Below are 20834 nucleotides of genomic sequence, written 5' to 3' on the forward strand. Positions count from 1 at the left end.
TCCCAACGGGTGTACCAGCCGGATGTAATAAATCGAACACGGTGAAAACGTCGAGCGAGTGGCTGCCGTGACTCGATGACAGCTTAGGAATATGCTAGTCCCGATCGTGACTCCGCTGATCCAGAAGTAAATACAGCATAATAGAGTTCATACACAGTAGGGAGTGCACGTAGCCTTTAACGGAGCTAACTGTATTTCGTAATTAAAGCTGAAATCGTGCAATCATTTCCTAACTGATCTTTTCTTTGCCTAATCGTCAACGATCAGGAAAATGTAATGTATTAGGGGAATTTCATTTTTCCATGGTTTTTTAGACTGACATAAAATGACGACGTATCTATAACGAAGTGAGAACGATAGGAATATGTACAAAATGATAATTCAGTTTTCTATGTAAACGTAATTATTTTATTAATACGATCGACACACGACGAGTTTACGTGAATTAAAATATCACGGTCGAACTGTGCCTGGGACTTTACCCGATCTGATCGCGTTTAAATTAAGACCTATCCGGTTAAAAAATGCCAAACACTCGGCTTAATCGTTCTGTAACAACTGTAGCATTCGAGATTGCTGCTCGGCGAACCGTGTCGTCAAAGGGCCGTCGAAGGAACGGTGCCACTACTCAGTTTCCCAGTGAATACCGGGCGCAGGAGGCCAAGGGAGTCGCGTCGTGCAATACGGATAATCACGATATATTGTCCGCGGTTAGAGGAGAAACGGCGCGTGATCGTGAACAATTCAAATCCCCCGTATCTCGTGTATGAACACGCGGAACCGTGTTCGCTGCATATTGCTACACGGATTTAATTAATTCGTGATCGGTAGCCCGTGCACAGATAGTTCTTAATTTCTCTTTCTCCGTCTCCGTTCGAGCTACCTGCAGAATACGTTCAACCAAACTGATTTGCATCGTCCATAAGTCTCAGGATAAAAATGATTACGATTTTTAGATAACGATCATCGCTCAAGATTGTATGAGTAAGATCTAAAAAATTTAAGATATGTAATAAAAAGCTGTGTCCAATATTTGAGCAATGAACTTTTAGAAAAAATGATAATTACATAAGGTTAAATATTCTTAAATCATATATTAAGAATTATAAAAAATTACAAAATTCTGTCATCGTTGCATTCATATTTTTTTTATAAATGAAATAGAAATTGTGTCATTCGACATAAGAATTCAAGGTGTAATAACTTTTTTAATAGACTAGCAAAATTTCTAAAATTTTTATTAACGTAATATCTAGTAATTGTTAAAATTTCAATGCTTTGTCATTGATTTTATGGGTTCGTGCAACCGTAATTCATGGTACAATTTATGTCTTGATGCAATATTTCATATAACGATCGATGCTCATGAAAAATTGATTGCACGTCCAATTTTCTAGAGTGTTTTCGTTTCGCGTAAAAAATCTGCTGTCCAATGCCAGCTGACGTAAATTACTGTCGGGATAATTGTCTCGCGTGCAAACGTTCGAAGCGGTGTTAAATTCATCTAGATATTATCGCGGATAATCGAGCCTGGTTTCCCTTCAGCCAGAAGCTCGTGGCTGTCGCGTCGTCGTCGTGGTGGTGTTTCGGTGTTCTGGCCACCGTTGCAAGACGATACGATGTACGTTTTTCTGTCCGGTTTCCACCCGGCTTCCTGGCCGCCGTTGAGCCCGACCTGGGAGGTGATAACGATACGGCACATTAGCGGCCGCGTGAATTTCTCATTAGTCATCGACGGTGGCTGGTGTAATTTCCAGCACGCGCTGCCTTTTCCAGCCTTCCTCGGCCGCTTTCGTCCGGGCCGATCGCGCTCAACCTCCTGCTGCTACTTAGAACGTTTGACTCCGCGTAGCTGTTTTCGTCGCGTGCTGGAATGCATACGCTCTCTAACGAGGGAGTATACGGGATAAGGAAACGAGGGATTTGGTGATCAGAAGATTGTCTTTTATCCGAAATAAAATGTGACTAGTATCATGTTTATAAATGCGATTTGGATACTAATTTCTTTCGTCATACAAGTATTGGATTCTCGTATTTGGAATTTGCATTTAACTATTATTTATGATTACGAGTACAATGTCTGGCATCCTTTTAAGATGCAGTCGAAAGAAGTTTCGTTGTACTTGCTGAGCACGTAGAATGCAAAAATTATTGAAGTACCGAGTACTGTGTTGCACTCGGAATTAAACTAATACATTTTATATTTGTAGTATGCGACGTCTAGTGCATACGTAGAGTGCTTACTAAATTTTCGTTCAAACGGTTAACGTTTTCTTCCCTCGTGAATTAAGAAGAACGATCGTTCGGTTCAATGAACGTCTCGTAGGAACTCTTCGGTTCACGTTTGAAAGATAAAATTTGTCGGTGACTATTTAACAAGTATCGCACTATGTTAAATTCTGAATCAACTTCACATAAAGTAAACGCATAATATTCTGCTACCGTGATCGTGCCCTATTAACATCGGGCAACGCGTGTACACGTTCTCAATTGCGGGTTAATGCACGGTTTTAATGCCCACCGACACGCTGAACCAAAGTTATTACCTCGCATGCATACAAAATATCTTCAAAGCAAATACAGTTCCACTCGTATCGACAAATTATCATTACATTCTGAAACGATTATACAATTTCATTATCCTAAATGCTGCATTCGAGAATTCATAATTTCGTAAAATCAGCCGATGATTCAATTATACGTCCATGAGATAATTAAATATTTTTTAATAAAGTTCTTTAAGAATCTCTATTGTTAGAAGCGAAACGGTGTTTGTGTATAATTGTTCCGAGTCGTGGAAGATCGATGAAATCGAGATCGTTATTAATGTCCGGGACTCGTCGATTATGTCGTAGCGCCGCACGTGAATACAAAGCGTGTTGAGAAATGTACGCGATCCGTCAGCGAGACAATGACGAGTCCCCCGACTGTCTCGCGGAATTGATGAGTAGAGAGCCATGCCATGATGATGATGGGATTACGCGGACGAAATCGTGATTGCATGGTCATTTTTAGGAAGCCGGCTAATGACGATACGGGGAAACGATGTTCCCACTTTGGTACCGGGGTGGTCGATAGCTTCTGCACTTTTTGAGTTCGTACCTCCAGAGTCGGACGGCGGTTTAAAAAATTACGTGTGGTCCTCTGCTGAATTCGAGGCTGACGTTTTGTGGAATAAATTATTTTGTACGTAGTATACGTAGTTTAAGTATACGACGAGTTCTGTTAATATACACTTGAACTCACATTAGAGATACCATTTTCATGAACATATTTTCGAGAAACAATTCTATTTAAAAAATCCAACAAGCTTTACTGGCACACAGAAATCGAGGCTATAAATACGTCTATTGAAATTGAATTATCGGAAGCCTGGGAAGAATTTCAGTTCCCTGTCGAAACTCTGCTGGACACGAAATTCATTGAACAAAGGGGACGGCGAGCACAAAAAATCGTTGGGAGAAGCTCCTTCGGATTCTCTTGGCGGTGCCACTTCCTCGAGGGCAAGTCCGAGAATCGATGACCGCACGTTAAGTATATAACCCTTTCTGCAGTCATCCCGGACCGCGTCGTATCGCGTACGTCCCTATATGGAGATTCGACGTAAAAAGTAGCTAGCAGAATTTACCTCGGTTCTCCTCACCGACTTTGATGAACGAAGGTGACACTGTACTCGGTCTCCCCAGATATTCGACGGTGTGACCAAATCCACTTGTACATTTGTTACAAAACTTTACGAATTTCGAACTCTCTTAATCTATCGAGAATTCTAAAATACATTAAATATAGATAATAACGAAAACTTGAATAATCAATAAATATTTATAGACAATAATTGGACGTAATTAAACACGCAATTCCGCAGTCTCTTTTAGAAACAAAATGAAGCAACTGATATTCTAATATAGTACTGAAATGCCATTGACTCTCATTGATAATTTGACGCTTGTTAATTCCACCTACTCGCGGCTTGAGCGTATGCTTCGCGCGGCATAATCGTGAAAACTCGTAGAGAAGCGCGAGCGTGAGTCGCGATCGTTGTAGAACATTATCTACGACGATCAGCGATTATGGAAACCACGTCTTATCGGGTAAACGCTGGCTGCGTTTCAAGTAACGCGACGATTCAGAGAATTCCGTGGGGATTCTTGCGATCGCGTGGACCATGGCCACGTCCTTGAAATCGCGCACGTAGCACGTAGGGTCGAGGGGTTCGAGCAGGAAGCAGGGGAATCCGTGGTGCTCGAAGCGTTTCGACGACTCGTCATAGCGAATTCTCGGTGTTCCACTCTCGGGTCAGGTAAAAGGGAATCCGTGTGCTCGCCGCAGAATCGCATCTCTGAGCATTACCTAACAGGAGTCTTCGAATCTTTCACCCCTACCGTTATTTATGCTCGTTGAATCTGTTCGGACGCGTCGAAGATTTTTCTAATGGTCGTCGAAGCGTTAATTTCATAATTCATAGGAAGTAGTGGATTCTTTATTTATACATGTCTCTCTTTCTGATAATGAATATAAAAAGTCTCGTGTCGCAATTAAAATTCCGGACCATTAAATTTGGACATCTGACGCGAGATGACTTTATGACATGCACGGCGACACGTCGGAAACGCTCGTACGCTCCGTTCGTTTTTTAACGTCTTTACAATCCGCGGTTGTAAAAGTAAAACTGGCGACGGATACGATGCCCGTTTATTAGTCCTCGAATTTCGGGGTATAAAATTCGCGCTGAAATTTCACGAGACTCTCGTTCCCTACAGAAAATGCATTTTTACGAGCGCAAAGACCCCTTGCGGGTTCTCCCTTGGTCGAACCAAAAGAGTCAAGCTGAAGCCTTTCGTTATTAACGCTAAAACTACCAGCGATTAACGTATACCTAATTCTATCAGAGGGGTAAAAATGACTTGTTTTTCAAATTAATATTCCAATAGAAAACAAAATGTACTGAAAATGAATAATGATCATGAGAAATGCGAAACGAGTCATTTTTACCTCCATTGGTAGATTTAGTGTTAATGAAATGCTCGTAACAATGATAATATAGACGAGACGTTCGACGGTTCTTGTCCTAGATCGAGCTCGTCTTACGATCGATACAATCATAATAATCTGTGATAAGCTAACGGAACTGCTGATACAATATTAATTTGACTGTCAGTCATGAAGTTAGAACCAACAGAAACTAATAATCCCTCTAATCCTTATCTACCGTGTTCGCCGCTCTTATTTATAGACCATTTCCATATCTCTTACGTAAAAAACGAAGTTTACGTTCGTTCAACAGTCCCGTTCGAGTTTCGATCTCCGATAGAAGAACAGTAGATCCGTCTAGGAAAGTAAATCGCGGAGAACGGCGGTCGCCTGTGATATAAACGTGGACAGCTCAATTGATCAGACCAGTTGTTCAGCCGCGAGATTCGTGTATCAAAACCAGCGTATCGAGTCCTGTAAAAAGTTTCGCTACAATCTTATTCTGGTTCGTAACGGCGGAACGAAAGTCCGATCATTGACTCATTCCGAAAATGCTTCATTTTTCTGTTCGATGCTTCCGTTGAATACGATCAGCGGACCAGAGCCATGCGATAAATCACGCCGAGATGGAAATTTTTGTTTCTAGACAGGACGTGTTGATTCAAAATATATCGGCCACGTGAGATCGTGCGGCTGATAAACGATCGCCGCGCCGAGATAGCGTTGAAACGAATAATTCATCGCGAGATCAGAATAGAATCGAGTTTGGTAAAAAGTTAATTCGATCATTTTGTAATTTATGAAACGCATCGTCGGCCAGCCGTTTCTGTTTCTCTAGTTTGACGTCTGTGTCAAAGTTGTTGTAGGACAGCTGATATGGCGGGAAAAATAAATTCATTGACTTCAACGAATCGATCGTTGAGGGAATAGACTCCTATATTGGCGCGTGTTAGAAAACTGACTACCCTTGCAGATGATTACCACGTGCTGATCACTGAAATTGTTTATTACTACGATGTATGTTACATACATCAGATATGCACGTGTCTGAGTGTAATATTTATAAGGGAATCCGGTAAAATAATACGTCGGCATAAAGGCGCATCAAGTGCTCGTTCAAGATACATATCTCGGATTCCTCTTGTCGTTTGCATAGTCAAGCTCTCAAGATCATAATCGGCGCGGCGAAAGTGCCGGTTCAGCAACAATGTTTCCCTTGTCGTTGAACTGATCGCGCGGCAGAAGTTGATGCTCGAATTAAGACGGAAAGGACTTTGATACTTGGCCCGGGCCAGAGAAATAACGTATTAATTACATATCATTTTTGAAATTGTGATCTGGTACTCGTCACCGTCGTACAAGTCAGAAATTCGCGTAATACAATTTACGATCTCTGTCACAATATTTCAGTGATTCATTACGATATAATTAAAACGCGAAAGTCGTTTTCCCAGGTGGAGAGCAATTGGCTCGGCGATCTTTGTTTCGCTCGTTCGTAACGAGGAATAAAAAGAGAGCAACCTTTCGGCCATTAGATTCAGAGATTGATAACCGTCGTCGCGTTCTCTGTTCGAGGGAGAGAGAGAGAGAAAGAGAGAGACAGAGGGAGAGGGCAAAGAAAGAGTCTGGTGGGCGTTTCCGTTAGACCGTAACGATATTGTCAGGTTGCGTAAGAGTGGCCGCTGGTTATGACAGATTACGAGCGCGTAAATAACGGCCGCGTACAATTTTCGTGTACGTACACGGTTCGGGTTACACGCGCGTGTACTCTCGCGCGGAGGCTCTCGGTGGAACGGTTCACGGTGGCCAGCGACTGTATATCGGGTCGGGCGATCTACGCCTGGATCCTCAGATCAATGACTGACCGTGCCGACCGACACAGCTGCTGGCCCCGGGTCGCAGGATGACCCTGGCCCGAGCTTGATCGATGACTTCGACGATGACCCCGGTGCCCGGCGAACGATCACCAGCCACGTTCTTCTGCACTCCTGTGATCCTCTCTCGTGCACGCGAACCAGGAACTCGCCGCGCTGACGTTCGATCGCCGACGACTATGCAAACCGGTATATCTCGTACTTGCCGATTACGCGGTGACCCCCGCGATTATGCGTATCGATCCTCGGACCCGATCCAGAGTCGTCCACCACGGATCCAGGCAACAGACTGCCGTAGCAACGTGGACACGATATCCTCGTTTTCGAGGAAACTGATTCGTTTTACGTATTCGCGCTCAGAACACGAAGAATGGCTGGTTACGATCTCTGTTCATCTCACGATTTCTACTCATTGGCTCTTGTTCCTATAATTTTACGTGTAATCTAGTGAGTAGAAATTATGATAGAAATTAGAACATTTTCGTTCCTAGCTTTTGTCAAACATGCACATTTGAAATACTGCAAGTTCAAAGTTCAATACAAGCGTTTTATTTTGCATAAAAATCCGCAGTGATACATAAATTATTATTAATAAGACTTTTATTAAGACTAACGTCGAGACTCTGTCAGAAATGATTAAGAATGATTAGAGCCTGGTTTGCTCGTTTGAGAACCGCTTGTCCAGTGGTCGGTTCGCATTAGATATTCGCTCTCGCTTCACGCTGCAACGCATTATTAAAATTAACCGTAGATGAAAATATTCATGAACCCCTTCAGCCCTGATCAACGATCCTTGAATTCATCACGAGCCGAGTGTCTTAACAAGAACTATAACGCTATCGTGTCTATCGCCGTATTTATAATGTCCTTAACCAGACGATAACGCATCGGTAACACGTATGCTAAATCACGTTTATGAAAAGGTGTCCGCAACCTCTCGCCGTCTTGTTATAAATCATCAGTGGGAATCTCGAACTTGATCCTCGTTAGACGACTTCGAAATGTTCTTTCCGTTCAAAAGTAATTACGAGATAATAAAAAACCAAGAGAATACAAAAATAATCAAGACTGACACGTGGAATCTCTGAAATTAAAATTTATCGATGTTCAACGTCGTATTTGATTTTCATCGTACGAAGAGAAATTGCCGATTCTAGACACGTGTGATTCCGTTCTATAAAAGTATAGTAGACAATACTATTATTCGTTGGCTATCCTTATACGTAGACACAGCGAACAACGTTTCGTTACGCAAGGCGGAATAATTATTATACGCGTACCCCGGCGAAAGGATCGACGTTAGGGGTCGGCTGCTCTTTGCCCAGAAAGTCGGCAACAACGTTCCGTATTCGTGACACCGGTGGTATCCACCGAGATAATTAATTGCGAAGGGAGAACGGTGCTCGACCGAACTCGCTGTATCTTCCGACATCTGGACCAGTTTTACGTTATGAGTGCGTGGGCGTATTGCCAGTGGCTGCCCACAACGTGGACCAACGAGTCATTAATCCCTCTCCGCGTTTCACCGAACTCTCGACGGTTCATCTTCGGTGACGAACAGCCAATCTAATTATTAGTTGAAACGTTTACAACAGAGAATTATACAGAACATCGTGACACGTCTTTTGCTTCATGATTTTTGTACAATGAATGCATCATCTCAAATTCGGTACTCCTACGTTTTTTTTTATAAATGCACGCACGTGTGAGATCAACGAATATTCGACGACTGGTGTAGAAGCATTTAGAGAGATCGACCTTTGAGGGTTCAACGATCGTGGGTCGATCTCCGGCTAGATCTTCCGCGTGTCCCAAGATCTCGGTGTACCTCGGTCGCGTCGGTGTCGAGGGTGTAGCGTAATTTCAGTCTGGGACAGATCAGGTGTTACGAGCTCCCAGAGTGGTATTAATCTTTCGAGAAAACGAAAGAGAACGTGCAAAGGAGAGGAGGTTCTAACTACTAGGTTGGCGCGTATGAAACGTGTTCAAATATACCGTGCGATCAATTCAAATAATTTAACAGGCGTTTCTAAACGATCAAATAAATTTTAGCTTCCTCGATGCACAGTCGTATTTACCGAAGTTAGTGTCTCAATCGTTTCTTCTATGTACCAGCTCCGATCATTGGCCGAGATTAAAATCAGAATTCTTCTAGCCAATCGTTTCGCCCCCTGTGTTCTTCGTTGAACTTTTGTCTCAATCGTACGCGTAGCACTTAAGCGCGGTCAGGGGTCGAGGTTCGTCGCACCGTGGCTAGGCGATTAAAGCGATATAAGTCTCGGTGGCGGCATTCAGTGGCTGGCATTAAATTAGCTAACGAGTCTGTGCGCCTGGGTATAATAAAAGAATATTCGAGCACGAAGCGGCTGCGCGGCGGCGCGGGTCTCCGGGTCGGCGATGATGCCCTCTCCTGGTCTGGTGGCGGCGCGCAATCACCGGAGCGTGCTCGTAATGACCATTACCGTCGTACTCGCTACCTTCGGCCACCACGCTCACTCGGTAATGGCTCGTGTCTGGCCAGGCTCTCCTGGCCGTGTGTTCGCCGATACGTACCCCCTTTCGCTCCAGGGACGGATAACCGCTATCTAACCCGGCGCTCCTCCCCTCGCGCCCTTCGCGGTCCCGAACACCGAGGGACAGATAAGAGGGCCCCCGGGAGAGATTAACGCGCGCGCTACGCCGACATCGGGGAACTTGAAACTCGCGTCGGATTTCATGGAATCGCGTGGGCATATTTTAGACGTGAAAAATGGTCATTTCCAGATAGCTTAACGGATGGGGATGCTGCGACTCCTCGAACCTTTGGAATTCGTAAGAAACGATAGAAATAGGCAACCACGCGATACGATACCAAGTGGTTTCGTTGGGCGTCAAACTTTCATAAGAATATTATTACTGATTATTATTCGCGTTCCCTGTCGACCGAACGTACGATACGTTGTTGTAAATTTATTCTTTATTACTGACTTAACTACCAAACCCGTACATCGAACGGTTCAAAGGGGCTGATATTTGCACGGTGGCTATTAGAAGGCACGCCGCCTTATGTAAGTACTTCTAATGGCAATGATGTTAATTATTGTAAGTAGAGCCGCGCCGCATGCCACTGCAACCGCGTAGACCCGGCTGGCTGCCTTTCCTTTCCTTCTGTTCCGTTCCCTCATAGTGGCAACGACGTGTGCCACCATTATGGGGAGCGCCTTACCGTGAACGCACGCTATTCATTCCACGGGGAGTCTCCGAGGGCGAGGGAGGCGTAGGAGAAGAGAGGCTCGAAAGGAAGGAAGGTCGAACGTCGAACGAGCGAACCAGAAGCGCGCATTCGAGCCGTTTCATCTCTCTCCCTCGTCACGTAGTTCTTCACTTCTCTTCGGATCTCTTTCTCCCATTTTTCAAACTGATATCGTGAACGTCTCGTCGACGAAAATCTGTCGTTGACAACGAAATAAAACGTGAACTTGACCCTGCTAATAATTAGACATGGCCCAGTTACTCCGTAGAATCGCGTCGAAGCGGCCGGAATTCGTCTGGCTCGCGTCCACCGTGTATTTCATTTTATCTAATTATCCGGGGCACGTTGCCGTTGCCGCAACGATACGTTTTCACGACGCGTCCCTACCGTTTCGTCCCGTCCGTGCTGCGCGCCGTTCGGATCGCGTGCGATCGCACGTTCACGTAATTAAAAAGCGAACAGAAGATTTCGAAGTATGCACGATGGCTATCTCTTCCGCGGTTAAAATCACTTCATTAGCCCGGCTTTCGGTATTAGAAGCAGCGCGATATCAGAGTGTAAATGATTTTTTAGAAAAACAGTACATTTAATTGAGACGTTGATCGCGATTCATATATTCGTTCTCTGACCGTTTCTTCAGCGAATCGGTGTTCATTGAGGATTTAGGAACAGTTAGCCGTCGAATCTGCGCGCGCGAAAATGAATTCGTAATTGACGATAGAGCTCGCGAGAGCGTGCATTAAGGTCGATCTTAATTAGCGGGAATTTAATTAGGATCGGCAGCGTGACGGTTAGCAATGGGCCAGGTCTGAGTCGGAGGTAAGAAAATGTCGGCGTGCGTTATTAAAGTGGGCAGCCTTCCTGATCGTCACGGAAGTTGAACCTGCTCCTGCGTTCGTTTCCACGTTGTGAGTGCAACGTTAGAACCACGTCGATGTTCTACAATCTCTTTTCTTTAAACATCCACGTCAAACGTTTTAATACGTTTCCAACTTTGGTAGGAACACTGACATTGATTGAACCTCTGCCTTCTGCCGTTCACTCGAATAGCCTCCATCAGCCCATATTACTTCTTCGTAGGAAATTACATATGAATAAAATAATATAGCCACGTGAAATGATGAAATATAGAATTATTATAAATATTCCTTGTATGATCTATGATGAAGCATCAACTGTGACTAAACACTTGAGGCTATTCACGTGTTCAGCCAGAAGTCTGTTATATTCCTAATAACAGTATTTTCCAAGTGTCTGCGTCAAATTAACGTCGTCTACTAATTTATAATGCAAACGGATCTAATCAATGAATAAAAATTGTCAACAAAAATTTCTTTCATTCATATAAGTCGACGTCAATTTTTAACCGAGGCTATTCAAGTGAAGACTGTAGATCGCAGAGCGTGCCAACGTAGAAAACATGAATGAACACTCGGCCCCTTTAAGACTGAATGAATAGGTATACTATAGGAAATTCCGTATCCTCGATTCAACGAGCGATGCGACTGCTTTTATTATTCTTCGTTCGAACGGAACTACTAGCTCGGGAACGATGCAGGATCATACTCATTTACAACGTTATCTGAACCATTATAAAATGACCATGCCGTTCTAACAGCCCGGCAATAATCTGAATTCCAAATGCTCGACGCAGGATAGCTTTAACGAGCCGTAATCTCTCTTTCTCCTTTTCTCCCAGTAAAACGAATTAATTGAACGAGCTGAGAAAAATCGTGATATTTACCGTGGATCGTACTGGACGTGCAGGCAACGCGCGGTCATTAGGTATCATCGAAAGCGCGTGTAGTCATTGAGATTCAATGAATCAATTCGAAACATATCGGTGCAGGCTACAGATTTAAATTCAGTCATCGCTACCAAGCACGATTATCATTTTATTATCCACAGCGGTCGAAGTCGTAGCCTCGTTTCTAACGGAACACCTTTATGGCAGACACGTTAGACGTTTACGTGCATCGGCTCTCGAACTCGTTAGATCAGTATCGAGAATTGTGTTCATGGTCGAGTTGAAATTCGGTCGAGTGCGAGGCTCCGGCCAATTAATTAATGCGAAAGGAAGGAAGGAGTCGAGGATCACGGACGCGTTTGAATTTCCACGCGAGTCTCCTCGCGATGTGCTTGAGCCGCCGAGCGTGGCGTTCGCATATAATCAACGGCCCGAAGCTCGATTATGTTTCCCTTGTTCGCGGAGGATATATCTGGCCTGCCGCGAGTTCTTTTATTTATTTAGCAGGAAGCCGTTCGTTCTAGCCAGCCCCGTGGTAACTAATTAAAGGTCAGCGCGTTGTCTTATCCGGGATAAGTCGTAAGCGCTCGCTTCCGGCCCTCCGGGTCGACTTTCCGATAAATCCAATCTGTACAGGGCGAGTCAATGATTGCAGTCAAGTAATTATCTTCTTGTTTCGTTGGAACGCGTCTCGTACGAATTTTGTGTTGGTCGACTGAGTTAATGGACTCTCGTGTTTCAACTATGACGAATCGTAAGACTTGCGAGTGATAAGAATCAATAAACATCGGTGCTGTTTCATTGATCCACCCTGTATAGTCTTGCTCGTAGTTTCTTGCCTCCGGTCAGAAAAGGTTTTCTGTTGCAACTGGAGTCTGGAGTTATCAGTGGGAAGGATAATTGTTAAAGGAAGTTCAAATGATTCGTTTTGCTTTCTCCGGGAAATCATTCGAATCGTAGGAAATGGTTTTCTGTGACAGGATGTGATGTTAACGAGTACAATTTTGATATCGTAGGCAGAATTTTATTTCGTTTTAACACCAGTGCGTCTCAAGTAGACACCGCTCGATTTATTTTGTATAAACTAGAACACAGCTCAGGTCAATGATTCTCGTTTTGGAGTAACAGATTTATGGTTTATTTTTTCAATACTCAACCTGGCATCGACGGTGGCTGGATTTCGACGTTTCGAGAAGTACAGACACTTTTAACGAGTGAAAAATCGTCCGACTCCGAGCATTCACTTGGAGATCGTCGAGCATCGTCCATAAGCCGTTGGCTGCAATCTTCTTTACCCTTTCGTCATTAGACAGAGGCGACCCAAATAGGATCGTGCCGTTTCTAATCGCGATCCAATTTGTCCACGCGTTTCGCAACTCGACCACTGTATTTACCGTCTAATGATATTTCCCCGATGACGAGCCCTCAATGCCGAGCGTGTATTCCCGATGCGAGGCACGGAATCCCTCGATTGAAATGGATGAAACGACTCGATCCGTCTCGGGCCAGAGAGGCCGAAATGAAATCATTAGCCGCGCCGGCCACTAATGGCCAGCCGCGTACACGCACCGCAGCGAACGCTAAATAATGGTATTGTACCGATCGGATTTCTGTCGTTAACAAGCCTCCGAGTAAAAAGACACCGCCGTCGACTGTAATTCAGCCGCTCCCACAACGAGCATTCGCCGCGTTAACGCGACGGAAACAACCATCTACGGCATGCGAACGCACGATATAACCGATCGAATCCTGGCGACGATACACGACTCAATAAACTGTCGATTTCTATATACTTGTCAGCTTCACAGCTTCGTTTCAGATACAATTTTATTTTATATAAATACATTTATTGAAAAATTGCATCTGCACAAACCATGGACAGACCCAACAGATTGTCGATATTTACATGAAATATATTAGATATAATTTTATATTAGACTCATGCGTTTATTGAAAAATTGCATCTGCATTATAATGCACGTAAGAACAATTTGAATAAAAGAAATCTCGAATTACGCGTCATTTTTCAAATTGCCTTCTTACGATGTTTCTTATTCGAACGACTTATTTAAAACTCTAACAAGCCTGCACGAGCGGGCAGCCTTGTAAAATCTCGCAACCTTCGTTCGGTCTTCATCATCATACATCACGATGTTTCGAGTCTCTGATGAGACGCGTTGAATTGCGTTTCCACTTGGGTTTTCCACAAACTGCAGCAACGTTCTCTAGAAAGGGAATCGGGGTGGATATAAATTTTCCAGGATTATGTAAACGCGTACGCTCCGAGAGGCGCGGCAAGAACGGAGCACGGTGCATGCAGCACCGGGACGCATAACGCACTGAATGAACAGAAGGGATATTCTAAAGGTGCGTATCCACTTGTAGCATACCTTTCGTCTCGCGTGTCGTCTTCATTGTTTCAATTAAAAGATGACACGAAACTTGAATTATATAACAGATCATTTCTTTAACGCGTGAAGAATCTCGGAAATGTCTGTTCCAAAATATTAAAGAATCAACTCCTTAAAAATAAATTCGTTGACTCCCTACTGGAAGGAAACGTGACTTGTCGTGTTTCTCACTCTTTAAGTTTGACGAGCTATTCATAATAGTAATCCATAAAATTCAATTTGTGAATTTTACTTTAGAAAGGTGGAAAATGCATATTTAGAAAATCCTCGATATCTCCGAGGTCCCGTGATTCAGCGACTTGATTTTCGTTCATGAATTTTTTCTATACATTTTCAATTCTATACACGATAATTGCCCGCTGAGCCACGACGAGGGATGCCAGTTCATCTTATCATTATTGTTGTAAAAGACTTATTTATGCAACGATACGAAACCGTGCTACGCACGGAGGACACGACGCGTGTATACGATATAAGTAGATACGGACCTTTATAGTCAGACACACGCATTGGAGCGTTGCTTCTCTCGTACGACACGGCTTGGCGGCGGTGCGGCTCGTTTGTGAAGCCGGATCGTTTCTTACACGGGCAAAGCACTGTTCGTGGGACCCGCGAGAGAGGAGAACAAAGTTTCATCGATTCAATAAATTCCCATTAGGTTGATCTTGTCTCTCCGGTATCTGCTAACTGGTTTCTACCGTTTGTACATCGTTACTTCTATCCGAGTTGCGTTTACCGTCCGTTGTATTATTATTTGTTAAAGAATCTGTCACACGATGCGACATTTGTCTGTGCAGTATTTATACGCCTTCCGTTTTCGTACTACCCTAAATTAAATCCGAGCGAGTACGATCATTGGGATTCACACAATTCAGACCATTGGGAATATTAAATTAATTATCAGTAATTCGAATTACATTTTAATTCATCATCGTGACATTTCTCTATCGTCAGATGATTAAAATAACAAAATATCAAATGTGAATCATGTGTAAAAAATCAGAGATTTCGTCCAAGAAACGTCCACCCGAATAAGGAACATCGGAATCCTCGGTTGGCCATTCGTCACTGCCGTTGGCTCCTAATTATTTAACAGTTTCTGTAATCGGCGAGCCGCGCAATTAGAGGCTATCGAGTATAAATCATCGCTGAAAGGACATCGCGATCGATAATTACCGCTCGGATCCGCGACGACAGGTCGCGGTGGTTCGTTTTCGCGCGACTGCGACATGTCCGCTGAGAAAACGGCGTGTTATTACACGACCGGCCGGTACATCCACGTCGCCGGCAATTAACGAGCTACCGGTTATGCGAACGTCGCGTTGCGGCAATTAAGAATCTTCCTCGCCCGTTCGCTCCGTAGAAACACCGAGACTGATAGAGCGAATCTGTATCTAGCATTCGGGTCGATTCTTGACCGATCGACTATCTCTCTACTCCCTGATTGAGAGTAACGACGTTCTCTATGCGTTCTCAGACTTTCTGTATCACTCTCGTTTCCAATCGTAAATAAAAAGAACTCTAGTGTCCGGTGTAGTAAAGTGTATGAAACGGGAGTCGCATGGATCGCGTCGTTTCCAGTTTGATCGAGAAAAAGTCGAGTCGCGGGGCTCGAATGAAATCGCGTGAATGGAACCGAGCGGAGATTGAATGGGAAGAGCGGATGGAAAAGAGGCAGAATAAGAAGTTTCTCCGGTCAGGTCCGACTGGTCACATAACGTGACGTGTGAGCTATGCTTACTCTCCCACAACGGGCACCGGTAGTAGATGATGCTATAATGGTCGGGAGTCGGACATGTGAGCGCGGACAGGAAGTCCAGGTTCCTATACCAAGACGCGCGGATCTTCGCATGGGGGCCTTGCAAACCTCCTACGTGTCACGCAACTCATTCACCAGCTTTTCCACGTTGCATTAAGTCCCATTACCGGCGAGTACCGACCGGCGGCGGTGCGCGGATCTCGATCCCGGCCAGATCCAGAATATGAATCAACGGATTAATTAACCCGATACCGCGCGCGCGCGCGGCTCTATGAATAGGCGCGTCGTTATCGCGGTTAGGCGCGAGTTTATGAACCAGAGAGCACCGCCTTTTATGAATCTGCACGCGCTCTTTTTCTGTTCTCATTGTTCCTAAGCTCTTATGGAAGGATTTTACGGTTACAGCCTGCGCTGACCAGAGAGTAGCCTTCGTGGTCTGTTGGACACACGATCCTCTGCTCACCTTTTTTTTTTTCCTCCCTCTCGTTTCTTACTTTCCTGCTCGCCGTTTCAATTATACGGTTTGTCTATTAATGCATGGGAGTCGGTGACTCTTCGGAGGAGGCCGCGTTCGAAGATCCATTTCTAAATTGCTGGCTACGTTAAAAGATCGTATTTCCGTTACGTCGTTCGTGACGGTAATTTCTGTAAATCCTGCGACAAATGGTACATTCTGTCTCACCACATTTTCAGTAAAATAACATCTCGACGCACGGTTACATCGAACTTTCTTTCTCACGAGGAAGTTAGAAAAGTGTCTAACTTTCTTGCTGGGTCCCCGGCATTAAAAGGCCTCGATGTCGTTGACCCGACGACACAGGAAGATCGTGACACGTTGCGTAAGAGGACATTATCGTAGAACCGAGCGGTCGCGCGCGCGCGCGCGCGCGCGCAGCAGGTTACAATTTCATTCATGAATCCCTCTCTGTCTCCCTTCCGTTCTGTTCGCTCGGTGTACGGCCGTTTACTTTCTCTGAACGCATCCTCGGCCTCTCTTCTTCTACCTATGCACGTCCTCGTCGTTTCCCTTCGATTTCATCTCTTTTTTTTTTCCACGGTTCCCATGCGTGGGCGGCGAACGTGTACACCGAGAGCCACGTCGTGCTTCTAAGCAACGGAAGGAAGAAAACGAGAATTCAAATTATGTCTCTCATGACAGCTGCATTTTATTCTGTACGAACAGGAAAATTAATTAATCGGCCGCAAAATCTCAATATTTCTTTTTCAATCGTTCAATCGTTTTTTAATGTTGCGAAATTTTTAACTTATATCATGATCAGTTTGTGCGATACTTAGTTTTACCTGTAGTAAACGTGTGTCCGAGTAACAGGATTGAATCTACGAGTTCTGTACGTCGACCTGTGACCGCGTTGAAAGTGACCGTTTAATATTCATTTGACGGTAGCTGTTGGCTGTCATAACGGCGTTTAATGGTTCGCCGTTCCCAGTGCGTGGGAAGCGTTTTTTTCTTCAGGTGGTCTCCTACTTTCTAACGCGATCACTTTACCCGGTTGCACCGATTCGAACGGTGCGTGTCGAAACACTTCCACACAAATGTCGTTTCCTTCCATTAAAATATGTTAAATACAACGGTCTCGAATCTCGCAGTCGTGCTCTAGCATTTTGACGCAGCTATATTTCTTTTTATTATTTCCTTGTGTTGAACGATCGGATGGCATAAGTAGAAATATGAATCTTCGAGCTCGTGTAGAAGACCGATGGCTAACGTTGAACAATGCCGTCGAGCTGCGACGTCAGGTTCGATTCGATCCCTCAGAGTCGAACAGGATTTTGGGTATCGTTTAATGATTCGCAATTAAAGATCGGCGTGGCATTCGATTCCGAACTTGGAGTCGACGCCGCGTTATACGGAGGACTCGGAGCGAGGTCGACGCGTTCAGCGTCTGAAACGAGATTTATAACATCTCACCGGGAGTAAATCCGGGGATGGTTCGGTTCGGGTTCGGCTCGACCCGTGGCCCGGCGGAATAAAGAACGTTTGCGCGGCGTGTCTACAAGTGTGAGACAAGAGGGGTCCCCGATATTGCCGCCTTATAATAAGACAGTATCGCATGAACGGGCCGGCATCGGGGCCCAGCCACAGAGGGCGGTCCGAACAATGGGCTGAATATCCGCGGTCTCCTCGCACACTCGGTGCCCGTTGCGTGTCCGACGAGGGAAGGAGCCCTCTCCTCCTGCCTTTATCCCCGTCGTTTTCTTCGCCGGTGGAACCGCCGGCGGAGGTAGCAAAGAGAGCACAGGGCGTGGACGGAGGAGCAATGCACGCCATATATCAACATCGTACCGATAACGAGGTCCCCAGGAGGCTACCGGTCGTCGGAGACGCCGGCCAACTTTGCTCGGTGCCGCTCCTCCTGATGCGGCCCGACTTATTTCTGGGATCCTGCGGCGAATGAAAAACTCCCGGGGCCCCCGACGCGATTCGAAGCTCGTGCGAATTTTTCCATTTCTGGGACGATCCGTTCAATGAAATCACCGGCAGCGATTCTCTCGACCGATGCTCGAATCGTGTTCCTCGGGTGCTTCGCGCCGTTAGAATGAATTACAGCGGAGCGTGTCTCGTTTACTTGCTAGAAAAACGTACGCGCAGCGGAAAAGAATGAGCAAAGTGTACGGTCGGTGGGCAATGAATAATGCAGGAGGCCGACAAATTTATTAATTGCACGATGCGAATCCGCTGATATTCCCGCGAACATGCAAATCGGGGTAGCCTCGCGAGCACATTATTGTCCGGCATTGTTCGCCGCCTCGACCATGTTGGACGCGAACCGAGCCGAACAACGGCGGCGTAGATCCGCCACGCGAAAGCGCGCAGAGGAAAACTCCGCGCCTCTTAAATTAGCTAGATAAGAGTTTTAGCACTGATCCGTTACTCCAGCCGACTCTGCTCTGGCAGAACGCCCAGATGCCTTCTGCTCTCCAACAGTACGAACAGATAACGCGCTCAACAACGTCGATTTATGCGTTTCACACGTTTTCACGCGTTCGCTATGTAGATAGGTACTTTTGGTTTGGTGCGGCTCAACGTCCGACGACAGCTACTTTGAATTCCTAGCACGAGATCGTGATAAGTAAAATATTAGCCGATTGTTAGCTGCGACCATTATTATTTTTCTCCGCGGACGTTGTTGCGTTCAACAATTAAATCCGTTCATTGTTCGACCGTCCGTATAAACTGAGATCATCTTGGCGAGAGGTTTCACTTAAAAATTGTGCTGGCGTATACGAAATTTCGAAAAGGACAAGTTTTTGTGCATCGGGTAGCTTGAGAAGCCGCCGAGCGTGTACATGAGGCCGCCGCGGACATTGTAGGGCTTATATGGCGATCCGGCATAAATCAAAGGGCTAATATACTGCCTCGGCCCCGGTAATGCAGCCGCGGCGCGTCGCATCGCGGTCTTTTTCTATATATACACATATACGCACACATATATATGTATGTGTATATATATATATATATATATATATATATATATATATATATATATCAGCGGGGTAAGACAATACGCATTTACATACGCGCGAGCGCTGCCGCGCGGCGTTTAGACCGCGCCACGCCGCGCCGCAAGCATATGGCATGGCTTATTGGGCCGCGCCACCGCGGCAATTACCGCGTTTCTGGCCGCCGCGCCGCCGGCTTCTTCGGCCGAGCATCAAAGTGCCTCTCTTTCTCTCTCCGCCTCACCTTTTTTTTCGATGCCCTTCTTCAGGCTCACTCCGGTCAGGGGAGATGGGGAGATTGCGCTTATAGGGGTGAATTCTCGTTTTTTTTTTTTTTTGGGTGGAGGCAGATTCTTGTCTCTTGTTTGATTCTTCGCCTCTTTATTTTCTGCCTGACTTTGTCCAGATTCCATGTTTTAGCCGAGTGAGATATTTAAATGATCAGTTTCACGCTACCAAGAATGCGATCAAAACGAACGTGACACGAAACTGCCTTTCAACGATGGGCGATCGAAACGAACGTACAGAATGCGACACGTCGGTTTCCCGAAAGGCGCCCGATGTTTGAAATCTAATCGATATTTGTTACATCCAATTGTTCGTTAAATATTTAATTGTGTAACGCTGGTCGTGAAGCCAATTAAAGGGTCTATCAAAACCCGTTTAACTCGAAGACGGTAGAGATTAGCGAGTCGTGGCGAGAGGGAGAAGTCTCGGTTCGAGGGGGTTAACGAACGTCCCTCTGTAACAGTATTTGTACATAATGCAGAACGAAAAAAAGAGAGTATCAGTAGAAAAGGAACTGTAAGGTAAGACGGGAGAGGATTCGCGGTTACAGGGACCGTGTGGCTTGACGTAGAAGAATTTAGGAGCGACGGCGAGAGCAAAGGGCCAGTTCACGAGCGGCCAGGTCCCTTTGAAGTCTAAAAACAATGGCATTGTCTCTTCAGTCTAGCAAAAGGTTGCATCTCCCTCTTTTTCTCCGGCCTCCGCCCCGTCCCGGTCCTCGCCCGGCCGCGTATACCGTTTTAGACGTTTTTTCCGTCCGCGGTCCCGGAGGGGCCGAAAGGCCGCGATCGGTAAGGCCAATCGGACCAATTTACATTTTTCATTTACATCGACGGTACGGGACCCGGAGTCGCCCCACGGCTTCCATCTAGTCTTGATTGAAGATGCTGACAGGCTTCGAAATAATGCTTTCTGACTCGCTCGCTAAAAACAATTCCCAAAAGTTTTTCTTTTTTACATCGTCTTGTCCATTTACAAGAATCTTGTAAATTATTCGAAATGGCTCATACCGGCATGAACAACGCGACATGAAAGCTCTAAGAAATTCATCAGTCGTTCGTTCTACAAAAATTCTACATCGTTTCATCCC

General features: G+C 45.3%; 1 protein-coding gene across 5 annotated transcripts in view; it reads left to right on the forward strand.

Annotated features, from left to right (window-relative positions):
- LOC108625439 (nascent polypeptide-associated complex subunit alpha, muscle-specific form) overlaps positions 1–20834 on the forward strand; it is a 224591-nt gene that overhangs the window by 64828 nt on the left and 138929 nt on the right. The gene's annotated exons all lie outside the window — the stretch shown is intronic.

Source organism: Ceratina calcarata, unplaced genomic scaffold (genome assembly GCF_001652005.2).
Source record: "Ceratina calcarata isolate Rehan_Ccalc_2016 unplaced genomic scaffold, ASM165200v1 scaffold351.2, whole genome shotgun sequence".
NCBI lineage: Eukaryota > Metazoa > Arthropoda > Insecta > Hymenoptera > Apidae > Ceratina > Ceratina calcarata.